Here is a 22,493-nt window from a genome sequence, read left to right as displayed (position 1 = left end):
TTGCTAGGGTGTTCTGAGTGGTTGCTAGGGTGTTGCTAGGGTGTTCTAAGGTATTTTGGGTGGTTGCTAGGGTGTTCTGGGTGGTTGCTAGGCGGTTGCTAGGGTGTTCTGGGTGGTTGCTATGGTATTCAGGGCGGTTGATATGGTGTTACTAGGTGGTTGGTAGTTGTCACAGATGGTTACTATGGAGTTTTTATAGAGTTCTTAGCATGATCTTGGCATGATTCAACACTTAACTAATTGCTATTAGCATGTAGCTATTCACTGCTAGCATGTGTAGCATGTTGGAAGTGCTGTTTGCTAGCATGAGTCAAAAGAGCCAAAACTCATCTCTATACGATGTTCTGATACAGAGATATAGGTCTTGCAAAACGGTTGCTAGGGTACTCAAGTTTGGTTGCTATGGAGTTGCTTGGGAGCTGGAAGCATTAAACTAAAGAAGTTTAAAGTGGTTTGAAGTTTAAAGTAGTTTAAAGTAGTTTGAAGTTTATGATAGATATATAAATAAGTTAGATAGATACACACAAACACACACACACACACAAACACACACACACACACTCAGACTACCTCACTCAGACACACACACACACACTCAGAGTTTATGAGTTTAGAGTTTATATGTGTACGAGTTTTTGAGTTTAGAGTTTATAAGTTTAAATGAGTTTAGAGTTCAGAGTTTATTAATTTATGAGTTTAAGAGTTCATAAGTCTATGAATTCATGAGTTTATTAGTTAATTAGCTATTAAATTTAAGTTAATTAGTTTATAAATGTATGAGATTAGAGTTTATTAGTTTAAATGAGTTTCATTGGCTAATATATATAGAACGGCAGTTTGGTTTAGTCTTCAAGGTGTTTAGATTTAAATTTTTGTCGGTTGGTGAGTTTGAATCTGGATTTGAATTTTTTAGAACTCCCCATTGTAAGTCAATGGGAGTTTTTCCGAGTTTTGATCGTCATTTGTAGGAAAACCGTAAGTCCGATCAGTCTGAAAAGATAAAGCAACGCGAGTCAGAACAGTTTGAGTGTCTGAGCCGAGTTTGGAGTATGTAGAGTTAAAGCTCTAGGACGAGTTTCATATAGAAATTTTAGTCTCGGAATAATAATAATAACTAGATGCGAAAGTTCGTCGAGACAAACTTTAAGTTGGCTTGAGAAAGTTTGGACCGGAAAGTTTTTTGCTAGGCGGTTGTTAGGATGTTATGGGTGGTCGCTATGGTGTTGCTACGTGGTTGCTAAGGTATTCTGGGTGGTTGCTAGGCGGTTGCTAGGGTGTTTTGGGTGGTTGCTAGGCGGTTGCTAGGGTCTTTTGTGTGGTTGCTAGGGGGTTGCTAGGTGGTTGCTAGGGTGTTCTGGGTGGTTGCTAGGATATTTTTGGTGGTTGCTAGGGTCTTTTGGGTGGTTGCTAGGCGGTTGCTAGGGTCTTTTGGGTGGTTGCTAGGGTCTTTTGGGTGGTTGCTAGGCGGTTGCTAGGGTATTTTGGGTGGTTACTAGGGTGTTCTGGGTGGTTGCTAGGCAGTTGCTAGGGTGTTATGGGTGGTTGCTAGGGTGTTTTGGGTGGTTGCTAAGATATTTTGGGTGGTTGCTAGGGTCTTTTGGGTGGTTGCTAGGTGGTTGCTAGGGTATTTTGGGTGGTTGCTAGGGTGTTCTGGGTGGTTGCTAGGCGGTTGCTAGGGTATTTTGGGTGGTTGCTAGAGTGTTCTGGGTGGTTGTTAGGCAGTTGCTACGGTGTTCTGAGTGGTTGCTATGGAGTTGCTAGGGTGTCCTAAGGTATTTTGGGTGGTTGCTAGGGTGTTCTGGGTGGTTGTTAGGCAGTTGCTACGGTGTTCTGAGTGGTTGCTATGGTGTTGCTAGGGTGTTCTAAGGTATTTTGGGTGGTTGCTAGGGTGTTCTGGGTGGTTGTTAGGCAGTTGCTAGGGTGTTCTGAGTGGTTGCTATGGTGTTGCTAGGGTGTCCTAAGGTATTTTGGGTGGTTGCTAGGGTGTTCTGAGTGGTTGCTATGGTGTTGCTATGGTGTTCTAAGGTATTTTGGGTGGTTGCTAGGGTGTTCTGGGTGGTTGCTATGGTGTTGCTAGGGTGTTCTAAGGTATTTTGGGTGGTTGCTAGGGTGTTCTGGGTGGTTGTTAGGCAGTTGCTAGGGTGTTCTGAGTGGTTGCTATGGTGTTGCTAGGGTGTTCTAAGGTATTTTGGGTGGTTGCTAGGGTGTTCTGAGTGGTTGCTATGGTGTTGCTAGGGTGTTCTAAGGTATTTTGAGTGGTTGCTAGGGTGTTCTGGGTGGTTGTTAGGCAGTTGCTACGGTGTTCTGAGTGGTTGCTATGGTGTTGCTAGGGTGTTCTAAGGTATTTTGGGTGGTTGCTAGGGTGTTCTGGGTGGTTGTTAGGCAGTTGCTAGGGTGTTCTGAGTGGTTGCTATGGTGTTGCTAGGGTGTCCTAAGGTATCTTGGGTGGTTGCTAGGGTGTTCTTAGTGGTTGCTATGGTGTTGCTATGGTGTTCTAAGGTATTTTGGGTGGTTGCTAGGGTGTTCTGGGTGGTTGCTATGGTGTTGCTAGGGTGTTCTAAGGTATTTTGGGTGGTTGCTAGGGTGTTCTGGGTGGTTGTTAGGCAGTTGCTAGGGTGTTCTGAGTGGTTGCTAGGGTGTTGCTAGGGTGTTCTAAGGTATTTTGGGTGGTTGCTAGGGTGTTCTGAGTGGTTGCTATGGTGTTGCTAGGGTGTTCTAAGGTATTTTGGGTGGTTGCTAGGGTGTTCTGGGTGGTTGCTAGGCGGTTGCTAGGGTGTTCTGGGTGGTTGCTATGGTATTCAGGGCGGTTGATATGGTGTTACTAGCTGGTTGGTAGTTGTCACAGATGGTTACTATGGAGTTTTTATAGAGTTCTTAGCATGATCTTGGCATGATTCAACACTTAACTAATTGCTATTAGCATGTAGCTATTCACTGCTAGCATGTGTAGCATGTTGGAAGTGCTGTTTGCTAGCATGAGTCAAAAGAGCCAAAACTCATCTCTATACGATGTTCTGATACAGAGATATAGGTCTTGCAAAACGGTTGCTAGGGTACTCAAGTTTGGTTGCTATGGAGTTGCTTGGGAGCTGGAAGCATTAAACTAAAGAAGTTTAAAGTGGTTTGAAGTTTAAAGTAGTTTAAAGTAGTTTGAAGTTTATGATAGATATATAAATAAGTTAGATAGATACACACAAACACACACACACACACACACACACACACACACACACACTCAGACTACCTCGCTCACACACTCACTCAGACACAAACACACACACACTCAGAGTTTATGAGTTTAGAGTTTATAAGTGTACGAGTTTTTGAGTTTAGAGTTTATAAGTTTAAATGAGTTTAGAGTTCAGAGTTTATTAATTTATGAGTTTAAGAGTTCATAAGTCTATGAATTCATGAGTTTATTAGTTAATTAGCTATTAAATTTAAGTTAATTAGTTTATAAGTGTATGAGATTAGAGTTTATTAGTTTAAATGAGTTTCATTGGCTAATATATATAGAATGGCAGTTTGAATTAGTTTTCAAGGGATTTAGATTTAAATTTTTGTCGGTTGGTGAGTTTGAATTTTTTTAGAACTCCCCATTGTAAGTCAATGGGAGTTTTTCCGAGTTTTGATCGTCATTTGTAGGAAAACCGTAAGTCCGATCAGTCTGAAAAGATAAAGCAACGCGAGTCAGAACAGTTTGAGTGTCTGAGCCGAGTTTGGAGTATGTAGAGTTAAAGCTCTAGGACGAGTTTCATATAGAAATTTTAGTCTCGGAATAATAATAATAATAATAATAACTAGATGCGAAAGTTCGTCGAGACAAACTTTAAGTTGGCTTGAGAAAGTTTGGACCGGAAAGTTTTTTGCTAGGCGGTTGTTAGGATGTTATGGGTGGTCGCTATGGTGTTGCTACGTGGTTGCTAAGGTATTCTGGGTGGTTGCTAGGCGGTTGCTAGGGTGTTTTGGGTGGTTGCTAGGCGGTTGCTAGGGTCTTTTGGGTGGTTGCTAGGGGGTTGCTAGGTGGTTGCTAGGGTGTTCTGGGTGGTTGCTAGGATATTTTTGGTGGTTGCTAGGGTCTTTTGGGTGGTTGCTAGGCGGTTGCTAGGGTCTTTTGGGTGGTTGCTAGGGTCTTTTGGGTGGTTGCTAGGCGGTTGCTAGGGTATTTTGGGTGGTTACTAGGGTGTTCTGGGTGGTTGCTAGGCAGTTGCTAGGGTGTTATGGGTGGTTGCTAGGGTGTTTTGGGTGGTTGCTAAGATATTTTGGGTGGTTGCTAGGGTCTTTTGGGTGGTTGCTAGGTGGTTGCTAGGGTATTTTGGGTGGTTCTGGGTGGTTGCTAGGCGGTTGCTAGGGTATTTTGGGTGGTTGCTAGAGTGTTCTGGGTGGTTGTTAGGCAGTTGCTACGGTGTTCTGAGTGGTTGCTATGGAGTTGCTAGGGTGTCCTAAGGTATTTTGGGTGGTTGCTAGGGTGTTCTGGGTGGTTGTTAGGCAGTTGCTACGGTGTTCTGAGTGGTTGCTATGGTGTTGCTAGGGTGTTCTAAGGTATTTTGGGTGGTTGCTAGGGTGTTCTGGGTGGTTGTTAGGCAGTTGCTAGGGTGTTCTGAGTGGTTGCTATGGTGTTGCTAGGGTGTCCTAAGGTATTTTGGGTGGTTGCTAGGGTGTTCTGAGTGGTTGCTATGGTGTTGCTATGGTGTTCTAAGGTATTTTGGGTGGTTGCTAGGGTGTTCTGGGTGGTTGCTATGGTGTTGCTAGGGTGTTCTAAGGTATTTTGGGTGGTTGCTAGGGTGTTCTGGGTGGTTGTTAGGCAGTTGCTAGGGTGTTCTGAGTGGTTGCTATGGTGTTGCTAGGGTGTTCTAAGGTATTTTGGGTGGTTGCTAGGGTGTTCTGAGTGGTTGCTATGGTGTTGCTAGGGTGTTCTAAGGTATTTTGAGTGGTTGCTAGGGTGTTCTGGGTGGTTGTTAGGCAGTTGCTACGGTGTTCTGAGTGGTTGCTATGGTGTTGCTAGGGTGTTCTAAGGTATTTTGGGTGGTTGCTAGGGTGTTCTGGGTGGTTGTTAGGCAGTTGCTAGGGTGTTCTGAGTGGTTGCTATGGTGTTGCTAGGGTGTCCTAAGGTATCTTGGGTGGTTGCTAGGGTGTTCTTAGTGGTTGCTATGGTGTTGCTATGGTGTTCTAAGGTATTTTGGGTGGTTGATAGGGTGTTCTGGGTGGTTGCTATGGTGTTGCTAGGGTGTTCTAAGGTATTTTGGGTGGTTGCTAGGGTGTTCTGGGTGGTTGTTAGGCAGTTGCTAGGGTGTTCTGAGTGGTTGCTATGGTGTTGCTAGGGTGTTCTAAGGTATTTTGGGTGGTTGCTAGGGTGTTCTGAGTGGTTGCTATGGTGTTGCTAGGGTGTTCTAAGGTATTTTGGGTGGTTGCTAGGGTGTTCTGGGTGGTTGCTAGGCGGTTGCTAGGGTGTTCTGGGTGGTTGCTATGGTATTCAGGGCGGTTGATATGGTGTTACTAGCTGGTTGGTAGTTGTCACAGATGGTTACTATGGAGTTTTTATAGAGTTCTTAGCATGATCTTGGCATGATTCAACACTTAACTAATTGCTATTAGCATGTAGCTATTCACTGCTAGCATGTGTAGCATGTTGGAAGTGCTGTTTGCTAGCATGAGTCAAAAGAGCCAAAACTCATCTCTATACGATGTTCTGATACAGAGATATAGGTCTTGCAAAACGGTTGCTAGGGTACTCAAGTTTGGTTGCTATGGAGTTGCTTGGGAGCTGGAAGCATTAAACTAAAGAAGTTTAAAGTGGTTTGAAGTTTAAAGTAGTTTAAAGTAGTTTGAAGTTTATGATAGATATATAAATAAGTTAGATAGATACACACAAACACACACACACACACACACACACACACACACTCAGACTACCTCGCTCACACACTCACTCAGACACAAACACACACACACTCAGAGTTTATGAGTTTAGAGTTTATAAGTGTACGAGTTTTTGAGTTTAGAGTTTATAAGTTTAAATGAGTTTAGAGTTCAGAGTTTATTAATTTATGAGTTTAAGAGTTCATAAGTCTATGAATTCATGAGTTTATTAGTTAATTAGCTATTAAATTTAAGTTAATTAGTTTATAAGTGTATGAGATTAGAGTTTATTAGTTTAAATGAGTTTCATTGGCTAATATATATAGAATGGCAGTTTGAATTAGTTTTCAAGGGATTTAGATTTAAATTTTTGTCGGTTGGTGAGTTTGAATTTTTTTAGAACTCCCCATTGTAAGTCAATGGGAGTTTTTCCGAGTTTTGATCGTCATTTGTAGGAAAACCGTAAGTCCGATCAGTCTGAAAAGATAAAGCAACGCGAGTCAGAACAGTTTGAGTGTCTGAGCCGAGTTTGGAGTATGTAGAGTTAAAGCTCTAGGACGAGTTTCATATAGAAATTTTAGTCTCGGAATAATAATAATAATAATAATAATAAGTTTAAATAGGATTTCAATATGTTGGCTCTCTCAAGCCAACTTAATAAGTTTAAATAGGATTTCAATATGTTGGCTCTCTCAAGCCAACTTAACTAGAATGTACATTTCCTGAAGAAAATGTGAAGTGGTGCTTGCAGTGGCAAAACTCGCCACTCAGTTGCTAGGATGTTGTACATGATTGCATATTAGCCAACAATCATGTCTGTACGATGTTGTGGAGCTGAAATATGGTTGCTAGGTGGCTCTAAACGGTTGCTAAGGGGTGGTTACCCAGTTACCATGATGATATTTACAGACTGGTTTCCCAACCGAAACAAACAAGCACACCCCCATGTCTATACGATGTTCTGGTGCTGAGATATAGCTCATTCATGTGTTTGTACGGTTGCTAGGGTACTCTAAATGGTTGCTAAGGTTTGTTTATACAGTTTATAGGGTAATATATACAGAGTATTTGCAAGTCTGGGTCAAAAAATGCCCAACTCTGTGTTTTTACAATGTTTTGTTGCTGAGATATGGCTTGTAAATGTTGTTCAATGGTTGCTAGGGGCCTGTAACTGGTTTCTAGAGCGTGGCTATGAAGTTGTTATGTCACTACTTATTGGCTGCTTGATAGGACGAATCAAAAGAACCCAACCCCAAGCCTCTAAGACCTTCTGAGCCAAAGATATGATTTTACTAATTTTGTGCCAATGTTAAGTCTATGGGACATTTTTCGGATTTAATTTTCACCCGCCAGACGAACATCGTAGACCCGATCGCTTATAAAAGTCATAGCACACCTCTCCTCAATAAACCGGTCGATTTGACACCTCATTCATGGGTCTGTGACAAACGGTGTGGGGCAAGTTACGCGCCGAAATTTTGTCTAGGTGAATAGTAATCACAACACTAGAATGTACATTTCCTGAAGAAAATGTGAAGTGGTGCTTGCAGTGGCAAAACTCTCCACTCGGTTGCTAGGGTGTTGTACATGATTGCATTCGAGCCAACAACCATGTCTGTACGATGTTGTGGAGCTGAAATATGGCTTCTATATGTTGCAATATGGTTGCTAGGTGGTTCTAAATTGTTGCTAGGGTGTGAATACACAGTTACCATGGTGATATTTACAGACTGTTTCCCAACCGAAACAAAAGAGCCAACCCCCATCTCTATACGATGTTCTGATGCAGAGACATGGGTCTTGATAAACGGTTGCTAGGGTACTCTGTTTGGTTGCTATGGAGTTGCTTGTCAGCTGCCAATGGTGAAACTGCAAAGGCTTCTTGTCACTATGAATGATATAAACCAACCCCCATGCCTCTGTGACATTCAGACTGGAAGATATCCCTCTTTGGATTTTGGTTGCTAGGGTACTCTGTTTGGTTGCTAGGGAGTTGCTTGGCAGCTGCTAATGATGAAACTGCAAAGGCTTCTTGTCAGTATGAATGATATAAACCAACTCCCATCTCTATACGATGTTCTGATGCAGAGATATAGGTCTTGCTAAACGGTTGCTAGGGTACTCTGTTTGGTTGCTAGGGAGTGGCTTGGCTGCTGCCAATGATGAAACTGCAAAGGCTTCGTGTCAGTATGAATGATATAAACCAACTCTCATTTCTCTGTGACATTCAGAATGGCAGATATCCCTCTTTGGATTTTGGTTGCTAGGGTACTCTGTTTGGTTGCTATGGAGTGGCTTGGCAGATGCCAATGATGAAACTGCAAAGGCTTCTTGTCACTATGAATGATATAAACCAACTCCCATGCCTCTGTGAAATTCAGAATGGAAGATATCCCTCTTTGGATTTTGGTTGCTAGGGTACTCTGTTTGGTTGCTAGGGAGTGGCTTGGCAGCTGCTAATGATGAAACTGCAAAGGCTTCTTGTCAGTATGAATGATATAAACCAACTCCCATCTCTATACGATGTTCTGATGCAGAGATATACGTTTTGCTAAACGGTTGCTAGGGTACTCTATTTGGTTGCTAGCGAGTGGCTTGTCAGCTGCCAATCATGAAACTCCAAAGGCTTCTTGTCACTATGAATGATATAAACCAACTCCCATGCCTCTGTGACATTCAGAATGGAAGATATGCCTCTTTGGATTTTGGTTGCTAGGGTACTCTGTTTGGTTGCTAGGGAGTGGCTTGTCAGCTGTCAATGATGAAATTCCAAAGGCTTCTTGTCAGTATGAATTATATAATCCAACTCCCATGCCTCTGTGACATTCAGAATGGAAGATATGCCACTTTGGATATTGGTTGCTAGGGTACTCTGTTTGGTTGCTATGGAGTTACTTGGCAGCTGCCAATGATGCAATTCCAAAGGCTTCTTGTCACTATGAATGATATAAACCAACTCTCATGCCTCTGTGACTTTCAGAATGGAAGATATCCCTCTTTGTATTTTGGTTGCTAGGGTACTCTGTTTGGTTGCTAGGGAGTGTCTTGGCAGCTGTCAATCATGAAACTCAAAGGCTGCTTGTCAATATGAATGATATAAACCAACTCCCATGCCTCTGCGACATTCAGAATGGAAGATATCCCTATTTGGATTTTGGTTACTAGGGTACTCTATTTGGTTGCTATGGAGTGGCTTGGCAGCTGCGAATCATGAGACTCCAAAGGCTGCTTGTCAGTATGAATGATATAAACCAACTCCCATACCTGTGTGACATTCAGAATGGAAGATATCCCTCTTTGGATTTTGGTTGCTAGGGTAATCTGTTTGGTTGCTATGGAGTTGCTTTGCAGCTGCCAATGATGAAACTCCAAAGGCTTCTTGTCAGTATGAATGTTATAAACCAACTCCCATGCCTCTGTGACATTCAGAATGGAAGATATCCCTCTTTGGATTTTGGTTGCTAGGGTACTCTGTTTGGTTGCTAGGGAGTGGCTTGTCAGCTGCCAGTCATGAAACTCCAAAGGCTGCTTGCCAGTATGAATGATTTAAACCAACTCCCATGCCTCTGCGACATTCAGAATGGAAGATATCCCTCTTTGGATTTTGGTTGCTAGGGTACTCTGTTTGGTTGCTATGGAGTGGCTTGTCAGTTGCCAATGATGAAACTGCAAAGGCTTCTTGTCACTATGAATGATATAAACCAACTCTCATTTCTCTGTGACATTCAGAATGGCAGATATCCCTATTTGGATTTTGGTTGCTAGGGTACTCTGTTTGGTTGCTATGGAGTGGCTTGGCAGATGCCAATCATGAAACTCCAAAGGCTGCTTGTCAGTATGAATGATATAATCCAATTCCCATGCCTTTGTGACATACAGAATGGAAGATATCCCTCTTTGGATTTTGGTTGCTAGGGTACTCTGTTTGGTTGCTAGGGAGTGGCTTGACAGCTGCCAATGATGAAACTGCAAAGGCTTCTTGTCACTATGAATGATATAAACCAACTCCCATGCCTATGTGACATTCAGAATGGAAGATATCCCTCTTTGAATTTTGGTTGCTAGGGTACTCTGATTGGTTGCTAGGGAGTGGCTTGGCAGCTGCCAATCATGAAACTCCAAAGGCTTCGTGACACTATGAATTATATAAACCAACCCCCATCTCTATACGATGCTCTGATACAGAGATATATGTCTTGCTAAATAGTTGCTAGGGTACTCTGTTTGGTTGCTATGGAGTGGCTTGGCAGCTGCTAATGATGAAACTCCAAAGGCTGCTTTTTCAGTATGAATGATATAAACCAACTTCCATGCCTCTGTCTTATTCAGAATAGAAGATATCCCTCTAGGATTTTGGTTGCCAAGGTGCTCGACAATGGTTGCTAGGGAGGGGCTAGGAAGTGTTGAGGTGATTCATGATTGGCCATTTGATGCCCTGAGTGAAACGAGACCACCTTCGTGTTTATATGATCTACTAGAGCGTTTCTAGACGTTTCTAGTGTGTTCAGGATGGTTGCTAAGGTATTTTTTTTAGTTGCTATGGTGTTACTAGGTGGTTGGTAGTTGTCAAAGATGTGGTTACTATGGAGTTTTTATAGAGTTATGAAAATCTTTAATAACGAGTGCCTTCAGTACGGCACTCGGCCTGCGGCCTCGTGCCTATGGCCGATTAGGCACAAGCATGGAGCGATATCGCAAGGCCACGAGTGTAATATTGCTTTAAAAAATACAAAGAAATGTAAAAAAAAATTTTTTTTGGTTTAGGGTGGTTGCTAGGGAGCTCTTAGTGGTTGCTAGGGTGCTGTAACTGGTTGCTAGGGTGTGGCTATGAAGATTTTAGGTCATTACTTATTAGCTGCTTGATAATATAAATCCTCTGAGGGAGAGAGAGAGGGAGAGATGCAGGGGTGTCAGGCCCTTTAGAGTCTGTGTGTGTGAAAACGTCGGTTTGGATTTGAATTTTTTTAGAATGCCCCATGTTAAGTCAATGGGACTTTTTTGGCCGCTTTTTCGTCCGCTGTGCGAACATCGTACCCCCGATCGCTTAGAAAAGTCATACCACACCTCTCCTCAATGAGCCGGTCGATTTGACACCTCACTCAGGGGTCTGTGACAAACAGTGCGGGGCGAGTTACGCGCCAAACTTTTGTCCGGAATAATAAGAAGAAAAATAATAATAATAATAATAAGTATGAGCAATAACAATAGTGATGCTTTTAAAAAAGCACCACTAATAATAAGTTTAAATAGGATTTCAATATGTTGGCTCTCTCAAGCCAACTTAACTAGAATGTACATTTCCTGAAGAAAATGTGAAGTGGTGCTTGCAGTGGCAAAATTCGGCACGGTTGCTAGGGTTTTACTAGGTGGTTGCTATGGTGTTCTGGGAGGTTTCCAAGGTATTCTGGGTGGTTGCTAGGGCATTGCTAGGTGGTTGCTAGGGTATTCAGTGTGGTTGCTAGGGCGTTGCTAGGCAGTTGCTAAGGTGTTTACCATAGTTTACCATGATTTACCACGATTTACTATAGTTTACCATGATTTACTATAGTATGACATGATTTACCATGTTCAAGTATGATTTACTGATTCAAGCATGATTTACCATAGTTTACCATGATTTACCACGATTTACCATAGCTTACCATGATTTACTATAGTATACCATGATTTACCATGTTCAAGTATGATTTACTGATTCTAGCATGATTTACCATAGTTTACCATGATTTACCACGATTTACTATAGTTTACCATGATTTACTATAGTATACCACGATTTACCATGTTCTAGTATAATTTACTGATTCTAGCATGATTTACCATAGTTTACCATGATTTACCATGATTTACCATGATTTACCATAGTTTACCATGATTTACTATAGTATACCATGATTTACCATGTTCAAGTATGATTTACTGATTCTAGCATGATTTACCATAGTTTACCATAGTTTACCATGATTTACTACGATTTACCATAGGTTACCATGATTTACTATAGTATACCATGATTTACCATGTTCAAGTATGATTTACTGATTCTAGCATGATTTACCATAGTTTACCATGATTTACCATGATTTACTATAGTTTACCATGATTTACTATAGTATACCACGATTTACCATGTTCAAGTATAATTTACTGATTCTAGCATGATTTACCATGATTTACCACGATTTACCATAGTTTACCATGATTTACTACAGTATACCACGATTTACCATGTTCAAGTATGATTTACTATGATTCTAGCATGATTTACCATAGTTTACCATGATTTACCATAGTTTACCATGATTTACCATAGTTTACCACGATTTACCATGTTCTAGTATGATTTATTATGATTCTAGCATGATTTATCATAGTTTACCATGATTTACTATAGTATACCATGATTTACCATGTTCAAGTATGATTTACTGATTCTAGCATGATTTATCATAGTTTACCATGATTTACCATAGTTTACCATGATTTACCAAGATTTAGCATAGTTTACCTTGATTTACTATAGTATACCATGATTTACCATGTTCAAGTATGATTTACTGATTCTAGCATGATTTACCATAGTTTACCATGATTTACTATAGTATACCATGATTTACCATGTTCAAGTATGATTTACTGATTCTAGCATGATTTATCATAGTTTACCATGATTTACCATAGTTTACCATGATTTACCCTAGTTTACCATGATTTACTATAGTATACCATGATTTACCATAGTTTACTATGATTTACTATAGTATACCATGATTTACCATGTTTTAGTATGATTTACTATGATTCTAGGATAATTTACCATAGTTTACCATGATTTACTATAGTATACCATGATTTACCATGTTCAAGTATGATTTACTGATTCTAGCATGATTTATCATAGTTTACCATGATTTAGTCAAAAGAGCCAAGTCCCATCTCTATACGATGTTTGTTTTGCTAAACGGTTGCTAGGGTACTCTGTTTGGTTGCTATGGAGTTGCTTGACAGCTGCCAATGATGAAACTGCAAAGGCTTCTTGTCACTATGAGTGATATAAACCAACTCCCATGCCTCTGTGACATTCAGAATGGAAGATATCCCTCTTTGGATTTTGGTTGCTAAGGTGCTCGACAATGGTTGCTAGGGAGGGGCTAGGAAGTATTGAGGTGATTCATGATTGACTGTTTGCTGCCCCGAGTCAAATGAGACCACCCCCGTGTTTCTATGACAATTCAGTCTTGAGATATCCCTTTGATCTATTTCAATGGAAGTCTATGGGACTTGTTGCTAAGGTGCTTTAAATGGTTGCTAGGGCGTGGCTTGATAGCTTCACACTGATCTTGAGGGACTGATTGGTCGTCTGAGTAAAATGAGCCTGCCCCCTTGTCTCTATGACAATGTGATCCAGAGCTACGTTCAATACAAAATCCCTATGCAATTTTTACCATAGTAGGAAAAGCATGTGTGTTTCACGGGACATTCCTTCCCCATAGTAAGTCAATGGGGCAACTTTGGGACGCACCTGCCCCCCAGGGGTGCAACTTTTACCCCATTGTGAGGTATGTTCTTACAGAGCCTGTCAGCCTCTTCAAATGTGGCAAATCACACGTTTCTGCGAAATCCTCGCTCAGAGCTACGAGTGCTCAAAGTTCGTCGCAATGTTAAGTCAATGGGACTTTTTGGGCCGCTTTTTCACCCCTGGGCCGAACACCGCACCCCCGATCACTTATAAAAGTCATAGCACACCTCTCCTCAATGAGCCGCACGATTTGACGCCTCATTCGTGTGTTTGTGACAAAAGCTGCGGGACGAGTTACGCGCCAAACTTTTGTCCGGAATAATAAGAAGAAAAATAATAATAACTAGAATGTACATTTCCTGAAGAAAATGTGAAGTGGTGCTTGCAGTGGCAAAACTCGCCACTCAGTTGCTAGGATGTTGTACATGATTGCATATTAGCCAACAATCATGTCTGTACGATGTTGTGGAGCTGAAATATGGTTGCTAGGTGGCTCTAAACGGTTGCTAAGGGGTGGTTACCCAGTTACCATGATGATATTTACAGACTGGTTTCCCAACCGAAACAAACAAGCACACCCCCATGTCTATACGATGTTCTGGTGCTGAGATATAGCTCATTCATGTGTTTGTACGGTTGCTAGGGTACTCTAAATGGTTGCTAAGGTTTGTTTATACAGTTTATAGGGTAATATATACAGAGTATTTGCAAGTCTGGGTCAAAAAATGCCCAACTCTGTGTTTTTACAATGTTTTGTTGCTGAGATATGGCTTGTAAATGTTGTTCAATGGTTGCTAGGGGCCTGTAACTGGTTTCTAGAGCGTGGCTATGAAGTTGTTATGTCACTACTTATTGGCTGCTTGATAGGACGAATCAAAAGAACCCAACCCCAAGCCTCTAAGACCTTCTGAGCCAAAGATATGATTTTACTAATTTTGTGCCAATGTTAAGTCTATGGGACATTTTTCGGATTTAATTTTCACCCGCCAGACGAACATCGTAGACCCGATCGCTTATAAAAGTCATAGCACACCTCTCCTCAATAAACCGGTCGATTTGACACCTCATTCATGGGTCTGTGACAAACGGTGTGGGGCAAGTTACGCGCCGAAATTTTGTCTAGGTGAATAGTAATCACAACACTAGAATGTACATTTCCTGAAGAAAATGTGAAGTGGTGCTTGCAGTGGCAAAACTCTCCACTCGGTTGCTAGGGTGTTGTACATGATTGCATTCGAGCCAACAACCATGTCTGTACGATGTTGTGGAGCTGAAATATGGCTTCTATATGTTGCAATATGGTTGCTAGGTGGTTCTAAATTGTTGCTAGGGTGTGAATACACAGTTACCATGGTGATATTTACAGACTGTTTCCCAACCGAAACAAAAGAGCCAACCCCCATCTCTATACGATGTTCTGATGCAGAGACATGGGTCTTGATAAACGGTTGCTAGGGTACTCTGTTTGGTTGCTATGGAGTTGCTTGTCAGCTGCCAATGGTGAAACTGCAAAGGCTTCTTGTCACTATGAATGATATAAACCAACCCCCATGCCTCTGTGACATTCAGACTGGAAGATATCCCTCTTTGGATTTTGGTTGCTAGGGTACTCTGTTTGGTTGCTAGGGAGTTGCTTGGCAGCTGCTAATGATGAAACTGCAAACGCTTCTTGTCAGTATGAATGATATAAACCAACTCCCATCTCTATACGATGTTCTGATGCAGAGATATAGGTCTTGCTAAACGGTTGCTAGGGTACTCTGTTTGGTTGCTAGGGAGTGGCTTGGCTGCTGCCAATGATGAAACTGCAAAGGCTTCGTGTCAGTATGAATGATATAAACCAACTCTCATTTCTCTGTGACATTCAGAATGGCAGATATCCCTCTTTGGATTTTGGTTGCTAGGGTACTCTGTTTGGTTGCTATGGAGTGGCTTGGCAGATGCCAATGATGAAACTGCAAAGGCTTCTTGTCACTATGAATGATATAAACCAACTCCCATGCCTCTGTGAAATTCAGAATGGAAGATATCCCTCTTTGGATTTTGGTTGCTAGGGTACTCTGTTTGGTTGCTAGGGAGTGGCTTGGCAGCTGCTAATGATGAAACTGCAAAGGCTTCTTGTCAGTATGAATGATATAAACCAACTCCCATCTCTATACGATGTTCTGATGCAGAGATATACGTTTTGCTAAACGGTTGCTAGGGTACTCTATTTGGTTGCTAGCGAGTGGCTTGTCAGCTGCCAATCATGAAACTCCAAAGGCTTCTTGTCACTATGAATGATATAAACCAACTCCCATGCCTCTGTGACATTCAGAATGGAAGATATGCCTCTTTGGATTTTGGTTGCTAGGGTACTCTGTTTGGTTGCTAGGGAGTGGCTTGTCAGCTGTCAATGATGAAATTCCAAAGGCTTCTTGTCAGTATGAATTATATAATCCAACTCCCATGCCTCTGTGACATTCAGAATGGAAGATATGCCACTTTGGATATTGGTTGCTAGGGTACTCTGTTTGGTTGCTATGGAGTTACTTGGCAGCTGCCAATGATGCAATTCCAAAGGCTTCTTGTCACTATGAATGATATAAACCAACTCTCATGCCTCTGTGACTTTCAGAATGGAAGATATCCCTCTTTGTATTTTGGTTGCTAGGGTACTCTGTTTGGTTGCTAGGGAGTGTCTTGGCAGCTGTCAATCATGAAACTCAAAGGCTGCTTGTCAATATGAATGATATAAACCAACTCCCATGCCTCTGCGACATTCAGAATGGAAGATATCCCTATTTGGATTTTGGTTACTAGGGTACTCTATTTGGTTGCTATGGAGTGGCTTGGCAGCTGCGAATCATGAGACTCCAAAGGCTGCTTGTCAGTATGAATGATATAAACCAACTCCCATACCTGTGTGACATTCAGAATGGAAGATATCCCTCTTTGGATTTTGGTTGCTAGGGTAATCTGTTTGGTTGCTATGGAGTTGCTTTGCAGCTGCCAATGATGAAACTCCAAAGGCTTCTTGTCAGTATGAATGTTATAAACCAACTCCCATGCCTCTGTGACATTCAGAATGGAAGATATCCCTCTTTGGATTTTGGTTGCTAGGGTACTCTGTTTGGTTGCTAGGGAGTGGCTTGTCAGCTGCCAGTCATGAAACTCCAAAGGCTGCTTGCCAGTATGAATGATTTAAACCAACTCCCATGCCTCTGCGACATTCAGAATGGAAGATATCCCTCTTTGGATTTTGGTTGCTAGGGTACTCTGTTTGGTTGCTATGGAGTGGCTTGTCAGTTGCCAATGATGAAACTGCAAAGGCTTCTTGTCACTATGAATGATATAAACCAACTCTCATTTCTCTGTGACATTCAGAATGGCAGATATCCCTATTTGGATTTTGGTTGCTAGGGTACTCTGTTTGGTTGCTATGGAGTGGCTTGGCAGATGCCAATCATGAAACTCCAAAGGCTGCTTGTCAGTATGAATGATATAATCCAATTCCCATGCCTTTGTGACATACAGAATGGAAGATATCCCTCTTTGGATTTTGGTTGCTAGGGTACTCTGTTTGGTTGCTAGGGAGTGGCTTGACAGCTGCCAATGATGAAACTGCAAAGGCTTCTTGTCACTATGAATGATATAAACCAACTCCCATGCCTATGTGACATTCAGAATGGAAGATATCCCTCTTTGAATTTTGGTTGCTAGGGTACTCTGATTGGTTGCTAGGGAGTGGCTTGGCAGCTGCCAATCATGAAACTCCAAAGGCTTCGTGACACTATGAATTATATAAACCAACCCCCATCTCTATACGATGCTCTGATACAGAGATATATGTCTTGCTAAATAGTTGCTAGGGTACTCTGTTTGGTTGCTATGGAGTGGCTTGGCAGCTGCTAATGATGAAACTCCAAAGGCTGCTTTTTCAGTATGAATGATATAAACCAACTTCCATGCCTCTGTCTTATTCAGAATAGAAGATATCCCTCTAGGATTTTGGTTGCCAAGGTGCTCGACAATGGTTGCTAGGGAGGGGCTAGGAAGTGTTGAGGTGATTCATGATTGGCCATTTGATGCCCTGAGTGAAACGAGACCACCTTCGTGTTTATATGATCTACTAGAGCGTTTCTAGACGTTTCTAGTGTGTTCAGGATGGTTGCTAAGGTATTTTTTTTAGTTGCTATGGTGTTACTAGGTGGTTGGTAGTTGTCAAAGATGTGGTTACTATGGAGTTTTTATAGAGTTATGAAAATCTTTAATAACGAGTGCCTTCAGTACGGCACTCGGCCTGCGGCCTCGTGCCTATGGCCGATTAGGCACAAGCATGGAGCGATATCGCAAGGCCACGAGTGTAATATTGCTTTAAAAAATACAAAGAAATGTAAAAAAAAAATTTTTTTGGTTTAGGGTGGTTGCTAGGGAGCTCTTAGTGGTTGCTAGGGTGCTGTAACTGGTTGCTAGGGTGTGGCTATGAAGATTTTAGGTCATTACTTATTAGCTGCTTGATAATATAAATCCTCTGAGGGAGAGAGAGAGGGAGAGATGCAGGGGTGTCAGGCCCTTTAGAGTCTGTGTGTGTGAAAACGTCGGTTTGGATTTGAATTTTTTTAGAATGCCCCATGTTAAGTCAATGGGACTTTTTTGGCCGCTTTTTCGTCCGCTGTGCGAACATCGTACCCCCGATCGCTTAGAAAAGTCATACCACACCTCTCCTCAATGAGCCGGTCGATTTGACACCTCACTCAGGGGTCTGTGACAAACAGTGCGGGGCGAGTTACGCGCCAAACTTTTGTCCGGAATAATAAGAAGAAAAATAATAATAATAATAATAAGTATGAGCAATAACAATAGTGATGCTTTTAAAAAAGCACCACTAACTAGAATGTACATTTCCTTAAGAAAATGTGAAGTGGTGCTTGCAGTGGCAAAACTCGCCACTCGGTTGCTAGAGTGTGGTACATGATTGCATACGAGCCAACAAACATTTCTGTACGATGTTCTGGTGCTGAGATATGGCTTATTCATGTTGTTCAGGTGGTTGCTAGGGTGTTCTGTGTGGTTGCTAGGGCTTTGCTAGGTGGTTGCTATGGCGTTGCTAGGCGGTTGCTAGGGTATTCTGAGTGGTTGTTAGGCGGTTGCTAGGGTATTCTTGGTGGTTGCTAGGGCGTTGCTAGGCAGTTGCTAGGGTGTTCTGGGTGGTTGCTAGGGCGTTGCTAGGCAGTTGCTAGGGTATTCTGGGTGGTTGCTAGGGTGTTGCTAGGCAGTTGCTAGGGTGTTCTGAGTGGTTGCTATGGCGTTGCTAGGCGGTTGCTAGGGTATTCTTGGTGGTTGCTAGGGCGTTGCTAGGCAGTTGCTAGGGTGTTCTGGGTGGTTGCTATGGTGTTGCTAGGCGGTTGCTAGGGTATTCTTGGTGGTTGCTAGGGCGTTGCTAGGCAGTTGCTAGGGTATTCTGGGTGGTTGCTAGGACTTTGCTAGGCAGTTGCTAGGGTGGTTTGGGTGGTTGTTATGGTGTTGCTAGGCGGTTGCTAGGGTATTCTGGGTGGTTGCTAGGGTGTTGCTAGGCAGTTGCTAGGGTATTCTGGGTGGTTGCTATGGTGTTGCTAGGCGGTTGCTAGGGTGTTCTGGGTGGTTGCTAGGCGGTTGCTAGGGTATTCTTGGTGGTTGCTAGGGCGTTGCTAGGCAGTTGCTAGGGTATTCTGGGTGGTTGTTAGGGCGTTGCTAGGGTGTTCTGGGTGGTTGCTATGGTGTTGCTAGATGGTTGGTAGGGTATTTTGGGTGGTTGCCAGGGAGTTGCTAGGCAGTTGCTAGGGTGTTCAGGGTGGTTGCTAAGGTATTATGGGTGGTTACTATGGTGTTACTAAGTGGTTGGTAGTTGTCACAGATGATTACTATTGGAGTTCTTAGCATTTTCTTGGCATGATTAGCACTTACCTAATCGCTATTAGCATGTAGCTATTCACAGCTAGCTTGTGTAGCATGTTGGAATTCCTCTTTGCTAGCATGAGTCAAAAGAGCCAACCCCCATCTCTATACGATGTTCTGATGCAGAGAAATAGGTCTTGCAAAATGGTTGCTAAGGTACTTTGTTTGGTTGCTAGGGAGTGGCTTGGCAGCTGCCAATCATGAAACTCTAAAGGCTGCTTGTCAGTATGAATGATATAAACCAACTCCCATTCCTCTGTGACATTCAGAATGAAAGATATCCCTCTATGGATTTTGGTTGCTAAGGTTCTTGATAATGGTTGCTAGGGCGGGGCTAGCAAGTGTTGTGGTGTCTCATGAATGGCTGTTTGCTGCCCTGAGTCAAACTTGTCTTAACCACATCTCTTTATGATGTTCTGATGCAGAGATATAGGTCTTGCAAAATGGTTGCTAGGGTACTCTGTTTGGTTGCTAGGGAGTGTCTTGGCAGCTGCCAATCATAAAACTCCAGAGGCTGCTTGTCAGTATGAATGATATAAACCAACTCCCATGCCTCTGTGACAATCAGAATGGAAGATATCCCTCTATGGTTTTGGTTGCTAAGGTGCTCGACAATGGTTGCTAGGGAGGGGCTAGGAAGTGTTGAGGTGATTCATGATTGGCCGTTTGCTGCCCCGAGTCAAACGAGACCACCCTCGTGTTTCTATGACAATTCAGTCCGGAGATATGCCTTTGATCTCTTTCAATGGAAGTCTATGGGACTTGTTGCTAAGGTGCTCTAAATGGTTGCTAGGGCGTGACTTGATAGCTTCACAATGATCCTGAGAGACTGATTGGTCGTCTGAGTAAAATGAGTCCGCCCCCTTGTCTCTATGACACTGTGATCCAGAGCTACGTTCAATACAATATCCCTATGCAATTTACCATAGTAGGAAAAGCATGCGTGTTTCACGGGACATTCCTTCCCCATAGTAAGTCAATGGGGCATCTTTGGGACGCTCCTGCCCCCCAGGGGTGTAACTTTTACCCCATTATGAGGTATGTTCTTACACAAGCCTGTCAGCCTCTTCCAATGTGTCAAATCACACGTTTCTGCGAAATCCTCACTCAGAGCTACGAGTGCTCAAAGTTCGTCGCAATGTTAAGTCAATGGGACTTTTTGGGCTGCTTTTTCGCCCCTGGGGTGAACACCGCCCCCCCGATCGCTTATAAAAGTCATAGCACACCTCTCCTCAATGAGCCGGTCGATTTGACACCTCACTCAGGGGTCTGTGACAAACGGTGCGGGGCGAGTTACGCGCCAAACTTTTGTCCGGAATAATAATAAGAAAAAGAATAATAATAAGTATGAGCAATAACAATAGTGATGCCTTGCTTTCAGCAAGCACCACTAATAATAAGAATAATAATAAGTATGAGCAATAACAATAGTGATGCCTTGCTTTCAGCAAGCACCACTAATAATAAGAAGAAGAATAATAAGTATGAGCAATAACAATAGTGATGCTTTTAAAAAAGCACCACTAACTAGAATGTACATTTCCTGAAGAAAATGTGAAGTGGTGCTTGCAGTGGCAAAATTCACCACCCGGTTGCTAGGGTGTTGTACATGATTGCATACGAGCCAACAACCAAGTCTGTACGATGTTGTGGAGCTGTAATATGGCTTCTATATGTTGCAATATGGTTGCTAGGTAGCTTTAAAAGGTTGCTAAGGTGTGGTTACACAGTTACCATGATGATATTTACAGACTGGTGTCCCAACCAAAACAAACAAGCACACCCCCATGTCTATACGATGTTCTGGTGCTGAGATATGGCTTGTAAATGTTGTTCAATGGTTGCTAGGGGCCTGTAACTGGTTTCTAGGGCATGGCTATGAAGTTTTTATGTCACTACTTATTGGCTGCTTGATAGGACGAATCAAAAGAGCCCAACCCCAAAGCTCTATGACCTTCTGAGCCAAAGATATGATTTAGCAAATTTTGTGCCAATGTTAAGTCTATGGGACATTTTTCGGCTAATTTTTCGCCCGCCAGACAAACATCTTACACCCGATCGCTTATAAAAGTCATAGCACACCTTTCCTCAATAAACCGGTCGATTTGACACCTCATTCAGGGGTCTGTGACAAACGGTGTGGGGCGAGTTACGTGCCGAAGTTTTGTCTAGGTGAATAGTAATCACAACACTAGAATGTACATTTCCTGAAGAAAATGTGAGTGGTGCTTGCAGTGGCAAAACTCGCCACTCGGTTGGTATGATGTTGTACATGATTGCATTCGAGCCAACAATCATGTCTGTACGATGTTGTGGAGCAGAAATATGGCTTCTATATGTTGCAATATGATTGCTAGGTGGCTGTAAATGGTTGCTAGGGTGTGAATAAAAAGTTAACATGGGGATATTTACAGACTGTTTCCCAACCAAAAGAAAAGAGCCAACCCCCATCTCTTCACGGTGTTCTGATGCAGAGACATGGGTCTTGATAAACGGTTGCTAGGGTCCTCTGTTTGGTTGCTAGGGAGTAGCTTGTCAGCTGTCAATGATGAAATTCCAAAGGCTTCTTGTCAGTATGAATGATATAATCCAACTCCCATGCCTCTGCGACATTCAGAATTGAAGATATGCCTCTTTGGATTTTGGTTGCTAGGGTACTCCATTTGGTTGCTATGGAGTTGCTTGGCAGCTGCCAATGATAAAACTGCACAGGCTTCTTGTCACTATGAATGATATAAACCAACTCCCATGCCTATGTGACATTCAGAATGGAAGATATCCCTTCTTGGATTTTGGTTGCTAGGGAACTCTGTTTGGTTGCTAGGGAGTGGCTTGGCAGCTGCCAATCATGAAACTCCAAAGGTTGCTTGTTAGCATGAATGCTATAAACCAACTCCCATGCCTCTGTGACATTCAGAATGGAAGATATGCCTCTTTGGATTTTGGTTGCTAAGGATATTTATTTGGTTGCTATGGAGTTGCTTGGCAGCTGCTAATGATGAAACTGAAAAGGCTGCTTGTCAGTATTAATGATATAAACCAACCCCCATCTCTTTACAATGTTCTGATGCAGAGATATATGTCTTGCAAAATGGTTGCTAGGGTACTCTGTTTGATTGCTATGGCGTGGTTTGGCAGCTGCCAATGATGAAACTCCAAAGGCTGCTTGCCAGAATGAATGATATAAACCAACTCCCAT

This window comes from Rutilus rutilus (assembly GCF_951802725.1).
Source record: "Rutilus rutilus genome assembly, chromosome: 2".
Lineage (NCBI taxonomy): Eukaryota > Metazoa > Chordata > Actinopteri > Cypriniformes > Leuciscidae > Rutilus > Rutilus rutilus.
This window is presented reverse-complemented; position numbering follows the sequence as displayed.